General features: G+C 32.9%; 1 protein-coding gene across 3 annotated transcripts in view; it reads right to left on the reverse strand.

Moving 5' to 3' along the window:
* Window positions 1-17,771, reverse strand: part of LOC145662890 (protein FAM13A) — a 288,108-nt gene that overhangs the window by 225,056 nt on the left and 45,281 nt on the right. The window lies entirely within an intron of this gene.

Raw genomic sequence — 17,771 nt, forward strand, 5'->3', positions numbered from 1 at the left:
ATTCCGAGATTCCGAAAATTCCGAAATTCCGAAAAACGGAATTCCGAAAAATTCCGGAATTATCGACATTCCGAATTCCGGAATTGAAATCTCAATTCCGAACACCCCTACAATATAGGTAACTTTTACGCCAAATCGGGAAGGTTAACTGAGAATTCCCTGTGCATTCAAAAACTTTATAACTGCTCGCACTTCACACGCGCCGGGAGCTGGAACAGCAATCTTCAATCACTGCCACGACGCTACTGAGAGAATTAGGGTTCTGCTGGCGCATGCGCCATGTTAGGACCTTACTCTCTCACGTACACGAAGTCGCTTCGCGCAACATACGGTTTCCTAGCTATAGGACGCGTCGGAAACTTACTTTCTGGATGCGCCTCGTAGTATAGTGCGCGGAAGCTTTTCAATTTACGAGAAGTCATTTGCCAATAATATTTCCTTAAGTTGGAGTTTGTCAAATTCAGCACCAAGGCTGTGAGAGATCAGACGCTTAAAAACACGGAATGCGTACAATATGAATCCCCACTGGGAAATTAAACCCTGGATCTCCTGCGCCCAAGGTACATACACTAATTTTGTACCCATATTGGACTCCTATGAATATTCAGTGTTGCTGAGTTAATTTTAAATGGTTGTTGAATATAATATGCTTTTCTGCATTCCTTCATAGTTGCAGCATGTTAATTTTCCGCTTTAGAGAACTCAGAAAGGTAACCAAAAATAATAATAGTTAAAAAAAAATAATAATCAAATATCTGTAGAACCCATGATATTCCCCTTTATTGCAAAGTTTCCAGAAAGGTGTCTTCAAGTATGATTTTACAGTTTTATATCGGATGTGTTTCAGCATATTATAAAACTTTTCGCGTTTTACGCTGAATATTCTACTATAAAGAACACAAATGTACAGTCATGTCCAAAATAACTGTCTTCTTGTGAGAATATAATTTGATAATGATTTTGCAGGGTACTTTTAATACTGATACTATGTGTATAATCGGGAAATGTATATTTGTGCTAAAATTTCGTAAATTTTGTAAAATTTCGTAGGAAAAGAGTTATAAATACGAAAATTATACATGTCTTTGCCGATTATATACATACTAACATTATAAGAAATACCGGGCGAATTCGTTATCATATTATATTCGTACAACAACATATTTATAGACACGCGACAATAATTTTGGACATGAGTGTACATGAACATGAAAATTATAGGGATGATATATCACTGGAAGAATTCATTCTCAATTTTTTTTTTTTTTTTTTAATTTTTATTTAAAATAAACTGGGTTTTAAGCTTTGGTCAGTGTCTCTTTTGTTAAAATAATCAATCCAAAGCCATGAATAGTCTTACTATGAGAATGAGATAATTTAACTTAGCTGAGTAGAATGGGCACAGCAATCAAGAAGTGTTAGAAAAGGCGAGGGAAAGAACAACATTTGAGATGATAAAACAGAAAAGAAAAGAATTATTTAAGGTACAATTTGAAAAGAAATAGTGAAATACAGTATAATGTACGGAAAAGAAAAAGACTACAATTGAAGATACGTGTTTAAGAACTAATCTTTGAGTTGAAAGAAGAATGCAAAAATTTTTATTTCCTTATAAGTAGTGACAGAATTTGAGCTATAAGAGTAAAAATTTAATGTAAATATTCTAGTTCGGTCATTCTGTGCTAATATGTATAACAAAGAAACCAAGAAAAAATAAATCATGCTTAAAAACAAAGTGACCGACAATAAAATTTAAAAACGCATACACACACGAATTAGCAATTAGTAAATTTCACCCATATTTTTCAGTACTTGGAAGTTCCTGCAAAACAGAAACTGCACAACGTTTACAGTATAATTTCAACTTTCGAATTCTTCAAAAAGCCGCTTAACTACGCAGACATTAAAGATTCATGTCACAGAGACCAATCAGTAGCAATTTTTCCTCTTAATGGAACAACTGACTCGACATTCATAGGGTCACAAAAGAAAGAAAAGAAAAAAAAGCAAAAAAAGGGATATGAAATCAGAAGACATGTTACGGAATACATCAGTAAATGTGCTCCTGGAATTGGTCCAAAAGAAAAGAAGAGAAAATGCAATTTTCTTGTTCTTAATAGCAAGACATGACTTTCAGTAACATCAGATTTTTTAATAAAATAAAATCAAGATAAATGAAAGAAAATCCGTCGTCCATTTAATTATATCAGTAGTTCATTAGAACTAAGAGAAAAGTTTTCTAGAACTCTCTTCAAGAAAGAAAAAAATCTGAAAGAAAAATTATGAACGGATGGTTTTCCTTCGACCTTGAAATGATAAAAGATAGAAAGAGAGGAGCTATACAAATCACCAAAAGACTTCCCACGACTTCCGTTAAATTACGTTCACATACAAGCTGCCAAAAGATAAGGCCGAAATAAGTATAACTAGTAAATAACTTGTTTACGGTCATTTATTATATTTACCATTATATAATTTCAAAATAAATATTCTAATCTGTAAATAAATACAAATATTATGTTTTGTTTTCTATTGACGGTAAAAATATTTTGTCAATAATGAATAAATCACTTGAAGAAATGTTATTTTTTCTATCTAAACGTTATGACAAACATTTGCAAATAAGAAAATGGTTCATTAATGGTATAATTCACTTCAATTAATTATAAAATTAAATGAAATACAGTATTACCCGAAGCTAAAAATAATTCAAGTCAATTAAAGAATTAGTGAAACGATGATTGGGGAAAAAATGTGGGGAACTCGCGGAAACCCTTACAGACACTATGCTTCCCCCCGCAACCTCACTTAAGAGCCTGATATACTAAACAGAATTAACCGTTTTTCTTTTGCTTGCTTTTCATAAGTGAAAGGTAATAATGAAATGCAACTTATCACGATCATAGGTAATGTTATCCTACAACAAAATATATAAACCTAATGAATTTTCAGTGTTGCCATTCATAAAAATTACAGTATTGCCAGAATATTATTTCCTCTAAAATTTAAGTTAAGGCAGCGACTAGAAAAACGAACTCAACTGCGTCTGATTACGTATCATGTTGTCTTGGAATCCTGTGAACTACTTTTTAAATAGTGGTTGTATTTAGCTTGTAATAAACAAAATAGTTTTAACATAGAGTTATTAAAATTAAATAATAATGTTATTTAAAAAGTAGTTCACGTGATACTAAAATAACATAATACGTAATGAAATGTAATTGAGCTCGTTCCTCTAGTCGCTACCTTAACTTAGATTTTGGGGGAAATGTTATTCTGGCAACTAATTTCTATGGATGGCAACACTGAAAATCTTTCAGGTTCATACTTTCTGTTGTAGAGTAACATTAACTATGACTGTAAAGTAACATTTCATTATCTTCTTTCACTTATGAAAAATATGCAAAAAAAAATGTAAATTTTGTATTATTTTTAGTATGTCAGGCTCTTAACTAGGAAATCGAAAATGGGAGTTTGCACTACAGGGGAGCTCTATCTATAAGCAACTACATTTCCTTCCTATTAAAAAAAAAAAAAGTATTAGTATCATTCAAAAGAAATGTTTTCCAGATCTTTATTGCAATGCAGGTATTTCTGGATTTGCCAATTATATGACATCGCGTGGTCCTGAAATCCAGCTTTCTTCAAGGCACGTCAGCGTGATAGGGAACGGTATATACTGTGGCAGTTGTCTTGGTATTATGGTCTGTGCACTCGTCAACTTTGTGGTTTCAAGCTTCGGCCATGGTTCGAAGCCCAAATCATATTCTTCATAACCTCGCTGTTCTATACGGGCGCAAAACAAAAATTCAAACTGAAACTCAAATTATGGCGTCATAATCCTGTCTTCCGATTTATGAGTAGTTGTAACACAAACACACGTACACTAACAGTTAAATTTAATGGTATTTTCTAGAATTATATTGTATATTTTCCACGTTTCGAACACTCATCACAGTCTTTGTTATTTATAGCAAGCTAAAAATGCAGACCGAACTAATGAAGAGCTTGAAATAAAAGTATATGTAAGAGAATTGCTTGTCTACTGCTTTAAAATAAAGTATATAATAATATAGATAAATAAAGTACTTCTATAACATATACGTTTGGCAACACGAAATTTTAGTATTCATTAAAATCTACTCAGCAAGATGGATATTTTTAATATATCAGGTTTCGATGTGCATGCATTTGACACGGACATATTAATTAATATGTTGTTTGCTCGTCAACAGCCACACAAAGTGAAGGAAAAATGATTAGTATTTGCATTAAATTGTTTGATGAGTTTTTTTTTTTTTTTTTTTTTTTACGTAAACCTACATATACTGAATTTTATCAAACATTGAAAGTCAGACTAATAGAATACATAACTAAAAAAACAAAAAAGAAATAAATTAGTACCAGAGAGGCCATTAATAAAGATGAATAATCTGCTTACCTTTTGTTCTGTCAAGCTTACATACTACTCCCATTCTGGAATGTTTATTTCATGTTGAAGGGGGGAAAATGTATATTCCGATATTTTTGTTTTACTCTAATAGAAGAACCAAGAACCAAACGCTTCGCACTAATACCTATATACACACACATGCATACTTAAAACGCATATACTGGTTAGTCTCTCGTAGGAATTAGAGTCTGTCCCAACTATAAAAACTCTCACGTGAAATGACGGTTGCCGTGGTTACCATCGATCCCTATACACCATTAGCGTGCCTGGCCTACTTTTCACAGCAATATAATCCCTATGTGCTCAACTCCATACTTATTATTATTATTATTATTATTATGATTATTATTATTATTATTACTAGTAGTAGTAGTATGAAGAGGACATTAACAAGGACGAAGTAGTTTGCTGTAAAATTACGTTTTCACATTCTTTTTGTTTTCGGTACTTCCCATGTTGGTGTATAACAAGGTTCAGAGACAAATGACGTCATTGCAAAACTAATGAAATAACTCTACTAACAACAAGGTGTCAGTTCAATCTGCATGTCTGATCTGATAGTCTACGCTTTGATAATTCTAATTAATAATGTATAATTCCCTGCACTCCTGACTCGGAAAATATCTGGAACATAAGCAGCTATTTGGTGGTACCATATCCATTTAAAACATGCTATCTAAACGGGGAAAATTATTAGAAACCACACCTATATAATTTAAAATTACTTTTTATTGTAATGCATTTTTTAGTTTACATTTCTATTTGTTAGATTCAAATCTTTAAACTCAAATGTCATGCACTTCCATACTAAAGCTTTGAAATTTTGTACACATATAACAATACAATCCAAGTAATATTCGCCATAGAAGCTTAATGTTTTATTCTAAAATTAATAAAATTAACAATTTACAAATACCGGTAATTGTCAAACGCCTGTTGCTTATACAACCCAAATCCACAGAAGTTTGGTTGGTTGCAGATGATTAGGCGTTGATTTCACAATAAATTTCAGCATATTTATTTTTGTATAATAATATGTGGAAACAAACTATTGCCATCCACAATAGAATTTAAAATATTGAACAACGACTTAAAAGAAATACAAATTATAACCGTTATAAAATTCAAATCATAAAATTAACTTTTATAAATTACACCTTTTCTCGGGTAATTCAGCATTATTGCCTTATTGACAGAAGTTTAGAAAATTGCACTACAAAAGTTTTTTAACGAAGTAAAATGATTAGAATTAGAAATTAGATTTCTGGCCTTTCGGCACCTATGGCCATATTAGCTCGTCATGTATGAGAGATGACGTCCCTCGGCGATCACACTCTCTGAGAAAAGGGAAGGAAGGAAGCGGTCTGGGACCTACATGTTAGGTACCATCCCAGCATTTGCCTGTTTTGAATGCGAAAACCTCACTCAGGATGGTTGGCCTAAAAAAAAGTTCCTACACTTTCAACCGAGTGTTACCATCGGGATGAAGTAACGCTCTTCCCGAGGTTGAGAGCTGAAGTTTTTATTGCTATTAGGGAAGTGGTTCTATCACGTCTAGTGTTTTTACTTGTAGTCTCGCTTCTTCATTTTATCCCATCAAAAGAAAATTTCTCCTTTTTAGTACTTTATAAAAGCTTTGCTTTTAAAAGTTTTTTTTTTTTTTTTTTTTTTTACAATTTTATAATTTTTAATATTTTTCTACAACCCCTTACGATACACAGTTATCACTAGCGCAACCCAAAAACATAAAAAGCATAACAGCAATTTACACATATGGTTGGTACCTAGAACATGATCGTGATTGTCTAAGGGTCCAGAAGCAACTAAGTTTAAAAGCATAATAAAACGTAATTTTAGAAAATAAAGCATAAAGACAAGGGCGCCCATGTTGTAGTTTCCAAGGGAGGACAAGAAACATTTCAAATATAGTTTCAAATTTTGCTGTAACTATTCTAAAAATTCTATAGGGTTTTCGATATTCCGGAGTACAATTTCCTCTAGGGGGCAGCGCCCCACCTTGTCCCCCCCTGATGGGTGCCCTTGTTTAAAGATTTTATAGTTAGTACGCGCCCTGAATTAGAGAAGTGTAGATTCGAAATGTACAAAAAAGTTCACAAGAACTTCACACTATATTATGTGTATCTCTTGAAAAACACTTTTAGTACTTTTTGGTGGCATCATTTACTTTCCCTTTCTGTATGTATGCACCTCTAAGGCGCACACGAGTAACAAAAAAAAAAGTAAAAATATTTCTTTACAGTGCATTAAGTAGAAAATTCATTAAATATGAAATATTATACATTATATACGCTTAATGTAAAATAATGATTGAAATTAAAAATAAAGCATAATAAAGCATAATTTGGAAAAAAATAAAGCATAATTAAACAAAAAATAAAGCATAATGTGGGTTGCTCTAGTAATCACCAAACAGAAACGAAGCCGTATTATAAACATAAATGAAAATAATAATTTAAAAAAAAGAACTGAGAAGAGCATCATCAAAGAGCGAACATAATATAGTGAATTCCGTTCAATGCACTTGTACTCTGGAATTGAACTTGCATCCCTATACTCTTAAAAGTTCCTATCAAACAACTGAAGAACAGCTTATCCGTGCTGCTTTACAAATGGAATTATCAAAAAAAAATCAAAACAAAAGCAATCTAGCATAAAAAAATACAAATGTAATAAAGAAGTAAATTATCTCAATAAATTCAACGAATTGCGTAGGGAAATAAAGAAAGAAATTAAGCTGGCATACAGAGCGTTCATACAAGATTCTGAAAATAACATTGATAAAAATACTAATGAATTGTGGAACTTTGGGGGGAAATTAAATTATGAGGGACGCGAACTTTATCATAATGATGAAATAGCCAATGCTTTTGCACAGTATTTCTGGTCAGTATATGTGCCAGATACAGGTGCCACTAACATTCCTATAAACAATTTATTAACCTATGTAAGTAACAAACTAGAGTCACTTACCATTGAGGAAATCACTCAATCTGAAGTAGAAATGGCAATCAAAAAATTAAAGCCCAGAACTGCTGTCGGCCCTGATGGAATACCTCCATATATCATAAAGAGTTGTATAGATGCGTTTACATATCCGCTAAGGATTGCATTCAATCTCGCTTTAAAAACATGCGTTTTTCCGGATAAATGGAATCATCTATAGTTTGCCCAATACTAAAAAACAATGATAAACACGAAATAAATAACTACCGGCCTATATCAATTTTACCTACTTTTGCAAAGATATTTGAACAAATCCTATACCGACGGATAATTGACCACATCCAACCCGTAATCTCACCACATCAACATGGCTTTATCCCACACAAATAACAAACCTTGCACTTATCACAGATTTTATAGCAAATTCGTTAGATGTAGAATGTCAGGTTGATGTAATATATATATATATATTGAAAATGCATTTGACAGAGTCAATCACAAGGTACTATTACATAAGCTAGGCGAATATAATTTCTCTTCTCCCTTGATCAAGTTATTTTCATCATATTTAAATAATCGAAAACAAACTGTTATCTACAAAGAATATAAATCATCTGATTGTATTGCATATTCTGGAATTCCCCAGGGCTCTAATCTAGGTCCGTTATTGTTCCTTTTATTCATTAACGATCTCCCTGATCATATATTATTAAGTAACAAATTGCTTTTTGCTGATGACCTCAAAATATACGGTAGGATAAAGACCATCTATGACTGTCTTGATTTACAACGTGACATGGAAAATATTGCTAATTGGTGTTCTCTTAACAACCTTAATGTAAACAAACAAATGTAACATTTTATCGTTTAACAGAAACAAAAGTCAAATAGAGTTTGATTACTCAATGAATCAGATCTTACTAAATAGATTAAATTCAGTCAAAGATCTTGAGTTATATTTGATACGAAACTGACATTTAATAACCATATAGAGAACATAGTTAATGAATCTCTCAAGATATTAGGGTTCATAATTAGAACTGGAAAGGAATTTAACAATAGTACTACACTAACAAAAATATATTATGCCTATGTCCGATCAAAACTGGAATATGCTGCTGTGATCTGGAACCCATCACAACAGCAAGACAGACACCAACTGGAAATGGTCCAATTTAAATTTATCAAATACTTGACGTACAAGACAACTGGAATCTATCCATATTATGAAAACTATCTAACATTAATAGACAACTTCTGTATCCCTACACTTGAACAAAGGCGAAATGTGACAGATATGATTTTTCTCCATAAAATAGTACAAAACGAATTTAGTAGTACGGATCTAATATCAACATTAAATTTTCATGTCCCGAGACTTAAAACTCGTGCTAGTAACTCTGGTCTGTTTTATTGCAAAAAACAAAAAAAGTATTATTGAAATCACCAATTTGGAGAATGTGTTCTACTTATAACAAAATATGTATCAAACACAAAGAAATCAACATCTGCAATAGGAACTCTATGTTTAAGAAAATTATTATAAATGTATTATGTAATACACCAACACTATAATTGGGCTTATGCCTGTTGCGTTGATGGAAAATAAATAAATAAAATAAAATAAATAAATATTCTGTTCATTTCCCTATCACAGTTGTCCATAGTATTACTTAAAACTTATGCCTCTGTTCCTTTTTATCAGGTTGTCCGCAACAACACTTATTATTATTATTGAGATATTTTGATCATATTGTTAATTCACAACTATATAAAAAAAATCATTTCACCAATCGTCACATTCAGCACTGGGATATTTAATAGCATTGTATGAAGCAGCGATGTTTAATTTTGAGGGATCATCAATTTTTTTTACTTATTTTGAGTCTCAAACATTATTAAATTTGTCGTTTGACATAACGACACTTGAAGAAACACTCGAATGTAGTCATCGTAGCCATGAGTACTGATTTGTATACAATATACAGGGTGTTTCTAAAGATATTAACAATGCTTAGGGGGTGATTCTACTTACGGATACAAGTTCCAGTAACTATGTCCTCAAAATTCCTTCGTTTTTCGAGATGCCGAAAGCGTGCTTAAATAAACTTTACAAACATGGTTTTTAAAAAACAATGAATCACTGACCTGAAATGTTAGCGTATCATCAAAGACTTGAAGCCTGCCTTGCCCGATACGCATACGCCACGTATGTGTAATGAGGGCGCAATGATTCCTAATAATGATTCGCACACACACTATACAGAGTATTCCTAAAGGTAGTTTATAACATTTGGGAAATAATTCTCTTTTCAGAAAAGAGAAAGATCTGTATTCAGATAGTTTCTCGTATTTTGTATTAGTGTTTACTTAACACATTCGATCTTCACACACAATCAGTTGTACGTCATTCCCTGCACTATCATATTAAGAAGAAACCTGAATGTATTAATCGGAAACTTAACGAAAATGAACAGTGTAGTTTCGACGCCAAGCGACAGGCCACGGCTAATATTTTCACAGTTATTTTACTGCAATTACCGTAAAACTTGTAAAACTCAGCACTTAAGTAATTTGGCCAATGGTTTATTTTACTACTTACTCGTACCTGTTGAACCATACGGTTATATTTACAATATATAAGCTCATATTGCGGTAACTCTCTTGATTCGTCATTTGTATAAATTGAACAAATTTGTTTAACGATAGTTGGCCAAAATATTTCATTACGTATTTGATACCGAAGCTGACACAAATGCTTGAATTACAAGGTCAAAGGATCTATTATCCCAGCAAGAAACCTTATTCTCTGGTAATAAAAACTTTTATCTACAAGACATAAGACGGCTCATTAAACGTTCTGGAAGACAAAAGAAATACTAGTTTAAAACATCAAGAGAGTACTATCTTGTCAGAAAAAAAAGAAAAAAGAAAGATAGAGAGAGAGAGAGAGAGAGAGAGAGATCCTGAATTATTAATAACATTTTTTCTCAGCTAGTTTGTCACGCTTCAAGAGATTTCACATAAAAGCCGTAATTAACACATATCAAAGGAAGAAATGGAAATGAACTATTTCTTCCTTTCCTTTACATGAAAGAAGTTCACAGTTCAAATCACAAGAACGACTAGATCATAAGGCAAAAGGGATAGCAAAGGATAAAGAGAGATGAATAAAAGAAAAATAATAACACACAAAAAATTCATTTCAAAGGTTTTAGCTTTGAGGTTTTTTCTTTTCTCTTTTTTATTATTATTATTATTATTATTACATAATGCTACTTACATTCATTTCTTTTTTAATTTTTATTAATAACGAGAAATAGATGACGATGTCTCTATTTTTGATTTCATAATACCCCTATAAGGGAAGTATTTGGTGCAAACATTGATGAACGAAACGGAAAACGTACTGTGTATTATCAGAATATATATTCGCCAATGGGGAGTGTTCACAAGCGGAGTAGGACGCAAAATGCATCACTGAAGTTTAAACGTGTTGGGAGAAAATTAGTTGATACTAATGAGAAACTTTAACACATGTATTTAAAAAAAAAAGCATCATTTATACAAGAAAACCACGTTTTAAGCAAGGCTGTACTCAGGGATGGAGGTAGAGTGGGAAGTATTGAAGGTCAGAACCATGAATATATGCAGTTTGCTACAGTATTGTTATTGTTGATTTATCTTATCATCATGAAGGCTGACACATACCTGATGCAGCAGAAGAGTTGCCTGGTGACTATACTACAATTGCCATGTCTATTACATTTATTATAAACAGCAGATACAAAGGCTGTCAAGCACGGTATTGAATCACTGCCCTCCTCCACACTTAACGCCATAATTAAGTTTGTACAAGTTGACTTCAAGCGCTCGAGGTGACCAACTTGAGTGCTACGAAACTCGACAAGTGCATTTCCAAAATGGATATGACATACAGTTTCTGGCAGTATGCCTACTCCTGAACAGCTTTAAGGTTCATTATATTAACATGTAATATTCTTTCCTACTCTTGCGATAGAATCTTTCAGTTTTACGTCCCACAGTGTGCCGTGTAGGCTAAAGGAGACGGTGATGATGAGATATAAATGAAATTGTGAAATGAAGAAAGTGAGAAGAAACGGGAAAATTCCGAGAAAACCCATGCACACGTTTATCCACCACCAAGTTCACTTGGCATGAACGGGAATCGAACCAGAAACCCCATGCACCAGAGGTGAACGCTCTACCATTGAGCCACCGTGGCCCCTATTCTTGCGATAGCTTGAACTATGGTCGATACTTTTTTTAAATATACAAATTCTTTAATCATATAACTATAAGAAAAGAACATTAGGTAAAGGACGTGATATTAGAAACTGCATACGAAAATTTTGTCAGGTAGTTGTTTTCTTCCAAGCCTTCTACTCGCTGTACACTGAAGGTTAAAATCGTCCTTAATTAGGGCTTAAAAGTTCTAATTATTTGAATTCAAATTTTTTATTTCTTTTGCTTTTTTAGTATGCCCACCAACTAACTTGCAGTTATACAAATATTAATGTATCAAATGTAAATATCGTTACGTCCTCTGTCCTAACAATAAAGTGCAAAGCGTGTTCATGTTCAGGATCTTTATTTTCCATTTTCAAATAATTAAAATGGAACAGTATAGTTCAAGTTGAAATCAAATCGTCAATATATATATATATATATATATATATATATATATATATATATATATATATATATATATATATATATATATATATGTGTGTGTGTGTGTGTGTGTGTGTGTGTGTATGTATGTATGTATGTATATATATTACTGTAGGAAGACGTAAATATTACTGTTCAACCTTAATAACAGTAAACTCTAACCAAAGCAAATCTTCTTAATAAATAATAGTATTTGTTTCTGTAATGATACAATGCCGAATTTTAACTGGATTTGTTTCATACAAGATAGGATCCATGGCAAACTTGTTTGCAGTAAACATCCGTGTCTTAGAATTGGTTTACGGTATGTTATCTAGAACAGGGATTGATTTTTTTTTTTTTTTTTAATCTTGGTATAATAATACAATACAAAGGATGAAGTACAAGATTATAAATATTAATATGAGTAATATACTGCTATGCTAAAGACACAAGAAAATTGTTTTTAAAATAGGGTGTCTATGTAAAATAAAATATCCAGATGTCTACTAATTTTATTATACCAGTCTCGCAGTCTAACGCCAGCACGAGTTTGCAGTTTTCCTGTAATGAAATTTTCTTCGCCAGTTAACTTGGAAATGAATTGAGCAAATTAAAGCATACCTTTCAGAGTTGCTTTAAAATAAATCTCACTGCCTTTCTCTACATGCATTTAAATAACTGGCCCATTCATTTAGGAATTACTGAGGAAAGATAAGTTTTCAAAAGAGGCATTATTTAACTTGTTCATTCAATAACGTCTTCTAAAATCAATATATCTGAATGATCCGAGCGAATTGAAAAGTAAACGGTGCCATAAGTTAAATCACATTTTCTTTTGCTTACGGAAGACCCATGATTAATCCACAGTAGGTATGTATAATTGTTTACTTTTATCTCCTAAATTCATTATTTTTTATTTACAAACTCAAATGCGGATAATTGACATTGTACTCCCTATTGATATTGACATGCCGCATCATGTATGGTGAAAAAAATGAAAATGAAATTATATATTTAATGTCCCACAATTGTGTCCTTGAGGCTAAGGGAAACAATGAGTAAAGCAAGAAAAATGATGATGGAAGAATTGTTAGTTAGAATGAGAACGTGGAAGGAAACAGGAGTACACCGAGAAAACCTCACCGACACGATGTTGTCCACCACAAACTTACTTGGCCGGGAATCGAACCAGGAAACCCACGCATCAGAGGTAAGAGCTCCACCACTGAGCTACCATGCCCCACATGTATGGTGAATGTAGGTTGAATATTGCCTTGATATCCTGCACACAACCAAACGAGCAAAACTGAGTTTCACTAAAAATAAGGAAACTTGGTGAATGAGTCGAGGTTCATTTTGTAAGGGACCGTGATGATCTGTTGGGAGTTGAAATATGGCAACAGGACTATTGAGGCACCCTGTGCTAACGCCCTACATATCAGTTCATACTTCTATAATCTTACCCGTATATACAAATCATTTTACTTAAGAGACCTCATCCCGGCGAAATTAAAATACCGCTAATTTTACAGTAATTATGTGATATTTTCAAATAGATAAAAGATAATTGAAATGCGGAACAAGAGCGCCCTAGACAATATTATTTTGCGTGAGGTACCGTTATCACAAGTCACCTAGTGGCTTTCCGTTTCCAGCCGTTTCGAAACGCGAAAATAAATGCCGAATATCAAAATGGCCAGAAATCGAAAGCAGATAAGTGAGTCGTGATAACGGTATCTCATGTCAAATGATATTGTCTAGGGCGATCTTGTTCCACATTTCGATTATCTTTTATCTATTTGAAGATATCACATAATTATTGTAAAATTAGCGGCATTTTAATTTCGCCAGGATGAAGCCTTTTAAATACTGAAACAGTATAGTTCTAGAAAAACGTACCACGGATATATAGTCAATGACAATTGAAAACACACGTATCTCGACATTCAAAGTACAATAAGTTACATAGTTGTTAGTTTTGTGCGTTTATAAACTTAATAGCATAAAGGAAAAACTACGTTGTATGCTTATGAATATTGCTTCGTAAATCTTAGCCATCTGAACCACTGGCTGTATGTTATTTTAAGAATAAGTTCATTGACACTGACATATTGTTATAACAACCATAAACAATATCAAGCAGCTACCATGCTTCTCTCCTTTCTTCATAGATAAAGCACGCTAAGAAAAGAAATGACGATAAATTTCCTGTAATCACCAAAATTATCGCAATACTATGTACCTATTATATTCTAAAACAAATCGTCTTTTTGGCATACAAACTAAAAAGAGGCACTGTACATCTATATTCCATATATAACAGTAGAAATTCTCTCACCTATTGGTACAGGGATCGAATTTAAAACATTGCCTTTACCTGTCAAGTTTTAGAAAGCGTTAACATTAGAATCCAAACAGCAATCCCACATGCTCAATGTACTTTGATCCACACATTCTTTTGCACTAAAATATATTTCCTTTCTTTTATAGTCTTGAAGTCAATGCGATAATAAAATTTATATACTTACTCTATAGCCATTATATGAGAGTTTATAATACAGTATTTTTACACAACTTCATTTTATTTGTTGTATGCACAATTTATAACAAGTACCGTTTGATTCAAAAGTCCTTGGAAGATGTATTCGATTATCTGAGTATATCTTTTTGCATGTGGCCAAGTAACGATTAAGTTCAATGTTTGTTTATGTTTATTAAACATAGCTAAAAAAAAAAAAAAAACAAACAAAAAAAAACCTACAATAGAAATGTCAAGGTCTTGCATTCAGGATGGGAATCCTATCGTATCTTCTTCAGTCGCGAAGATGATATTGACAAAATAAAATATGGTGTGCTTCCATGTTCCACTCGACATTATTTCTACTGACACACAGTAATTCCACGAACAGTTTCCTACTGTTTTCTTATTTGTCAAAAACAAGCAAAAAAATAAGTAGGTACAGCCATGTTCAGATAAGACTGACCACCCAGCTCTCTCTGAAAAGCCACTTGCTTTTAGCAGTACGTAGAATTATCAAATATAATCATACTGAATCATTTGAGACTTATTTCGCAACTGAGTACGAGACAAGAGTAGAGGCAGACAGTCTTGTCTCGGAAAATATCTGTTTATACTGGACGAGTTGCCTCCTCTCATATAGCATTATTCACAACAAATGTTACATTACCATAGTTCTAATATTTTGCATATGATATTATCTTCCAACATGACTATACATGTAAATAAATAAATACAAAGGACCCGTGGAAGAAGGGCCTATTCAATTCCTCTACAGAAACTGTTTTTCATGTGTTGTATGAAAGTTAATGCCGTTTATTATTATCGGTTTGAACTTCTTTGCTGTAGGATATGCCAAACTTTGTTTAATTTGTTGTCTAAACTTTTTAGAATCATCCATTGTCACCTGTCTTGAAAATTTGCTTTTCTAGCAAAAAGATGTCCAACGTTGGTTATTATGGAAAAAGACTTTCCCTTGGTTATCATGAAAAACGACCGAAACTTTCTCCTACGCAGAGACAACTTTAATTAGTTAGCTACGTAATTCTCTATAGTTGACAAAGTGTACAATTTCTTTTCAGAAATTGATAAACAGTGTGTGATCAACTTGTACAACATGAATAAAAGACAATAGTAATGAACTCGATTCCCCACTGGTTTAGAATTTCTACCATTAACGTTGATACCTCCGAAAGTTTACAAAATATAAAATTCAGTTCAATAATTCAGAATTTCTAGATACTGAAAATCTGATTACTGATTAAATTAATATATTAATCCTCACAAGGGCCCAATATGTCTACCCAACTATTTGGGATAACGTTTAAGAAGAAATCCTATTCTTAGAAAAGTGATGTACAAGCCAGGTATTGTAGAAAAAAAAAAAACAAGGGAGAGGAAAGGATTACACTTGCTGCAAGATATTTATACATCAAATGAAGTTATCAGCTGAGAACGAAATGTGTTGAAATGCCTTGCAAAAACTGTCATGTCAGAACCTGAAGAATACTTTTGATGCTACAGAAAGTATTTGACTCATCTCTAGTGAAAAACATTTTTAGATAAACATAACAGAAACAGAACACACATCTCATTTCGCCGTAAACAGCAACAAAAACATGAAATAGCAAAATGACCAACCCTTTCGTTCTTTTTATCCCTTTCGCTCTCTCACGAGCCAGTGAATCCTTATGTGTGCATAAAAACTTGAAGCAGAAGCCATTTTACAGAGCTTCCAGTAAAGCCTTTAACTTCAAAAGGTTTCACAATCTCGTATCATGGACAAAATAGAAACTCAATTTTCTTTTGACCTTTCACCATTTTCACTCAATATAGAATGATAAATACAATTTGTTTTATCCATATATTCCTTCCGGGAAAATATGTCGTAAGTTTACCAAGTTTTACATAACTACTGCTTAGTTTTCCAAGGATTCGTTACTTCCAGTCATAACAGAAAATATCGTATTTATACCAAATTGTTATTTAAATACGTAGTATTCCACAGTAGTGAATACCTCTCTTTCTAGTATATGTTCATATGCTAATAACTTCGAAACTAACGGAACAGTTTTACCAAATGTTCATTAAGTTATGGCATGGGGGTTTCTGTGAAATAAGACCAGACAAAACGAGATATTAATATCGAAATGAAATGAAATGAAATAAAATCTTTGAGTTTTACGTCCCACGCTTATACCAGTTAGGCTAAAGGAGACGGTGATGATGAGTAATGAATGAAATGGTGGAATGAAGAAAGTGGGAGGAAACAGGAGAACCCCGAGAAAACGCACGCACACAGTGTTTGTCCACCACGAAGTTCACTTGGCGGGAACTGGGATCGAACCCGGGACCCCTAGCACAAGAGGTGAACGCTCCACCACTGAGCCACCGCGGCCCGAGATATTAATATCGAATCATACATAGAATTCTATGAATGACCGCCGCGCATATATGAAAAGCTCCTTTGCTTTCAATGTCTTTCTACTCTGCACGGCAATTCGACGCAGCCGCGCGCGGCAGTTCGCCGCCAAATGAGAAAGGGCTGTAACGATTTTAAGACTTTCCTGCATGTAAAACTACAAATCTCTGCTACAATTTTGACTTTTTTAAAGAACATTAAATTATATATATTTAATAATTGAAAATGGAAAGAGTACTTGGATATCTTGCACAATAAAAATTTTTAAAGTCCTAGTTTATACCACACAGGCAATCTATCATTAAATATCTGAATTACGCGACTATTTGGAAATATTCGGTTTCAACAACCTGGTAATATAAGACGTAATCTTATACTTTTGCAGTGAAATCCAAATCAAATGTATTTCCACTGGGTTTACATGAAACCGAATTTTTCGTACAAAAGGCAAGGTCACTAACCATTTAACCAAAAACCTTCGGTCGATTCAATGTATCCTTTGCACTTTGTTATATGAAGATTAAAAACTGTGTATAGTCAACGCACAGGAAGTAAACATCACAATTGAAAATAAAATTGACGTTGTGTATTGGGTTCATGAGCATAAACTTTTATGGGAGAATCATCAACATGCGATCTACAAGATAAGTTTATCACTTTACACATTGATATGTGATTTTATTGGAAAATTCCATGTAAGTTGTGTCTGTATCTACTGCAAATTCATCTGAGACATC

Source organism: Thermobia domestica, chromosome 10, assembly GCF_964235325.1.
Source record: "Thermobia domestica chromosome 10, izTheDome1.hap1.1, whole genome shotgun sequence".
In the NCBI taxonomy this organism is placed as follows: Eukaryota; Metazoa; Arthropoda; class Insecta; order Zygentoma; family Lepismatidae; genus Thermobia; species Thermobia domestica.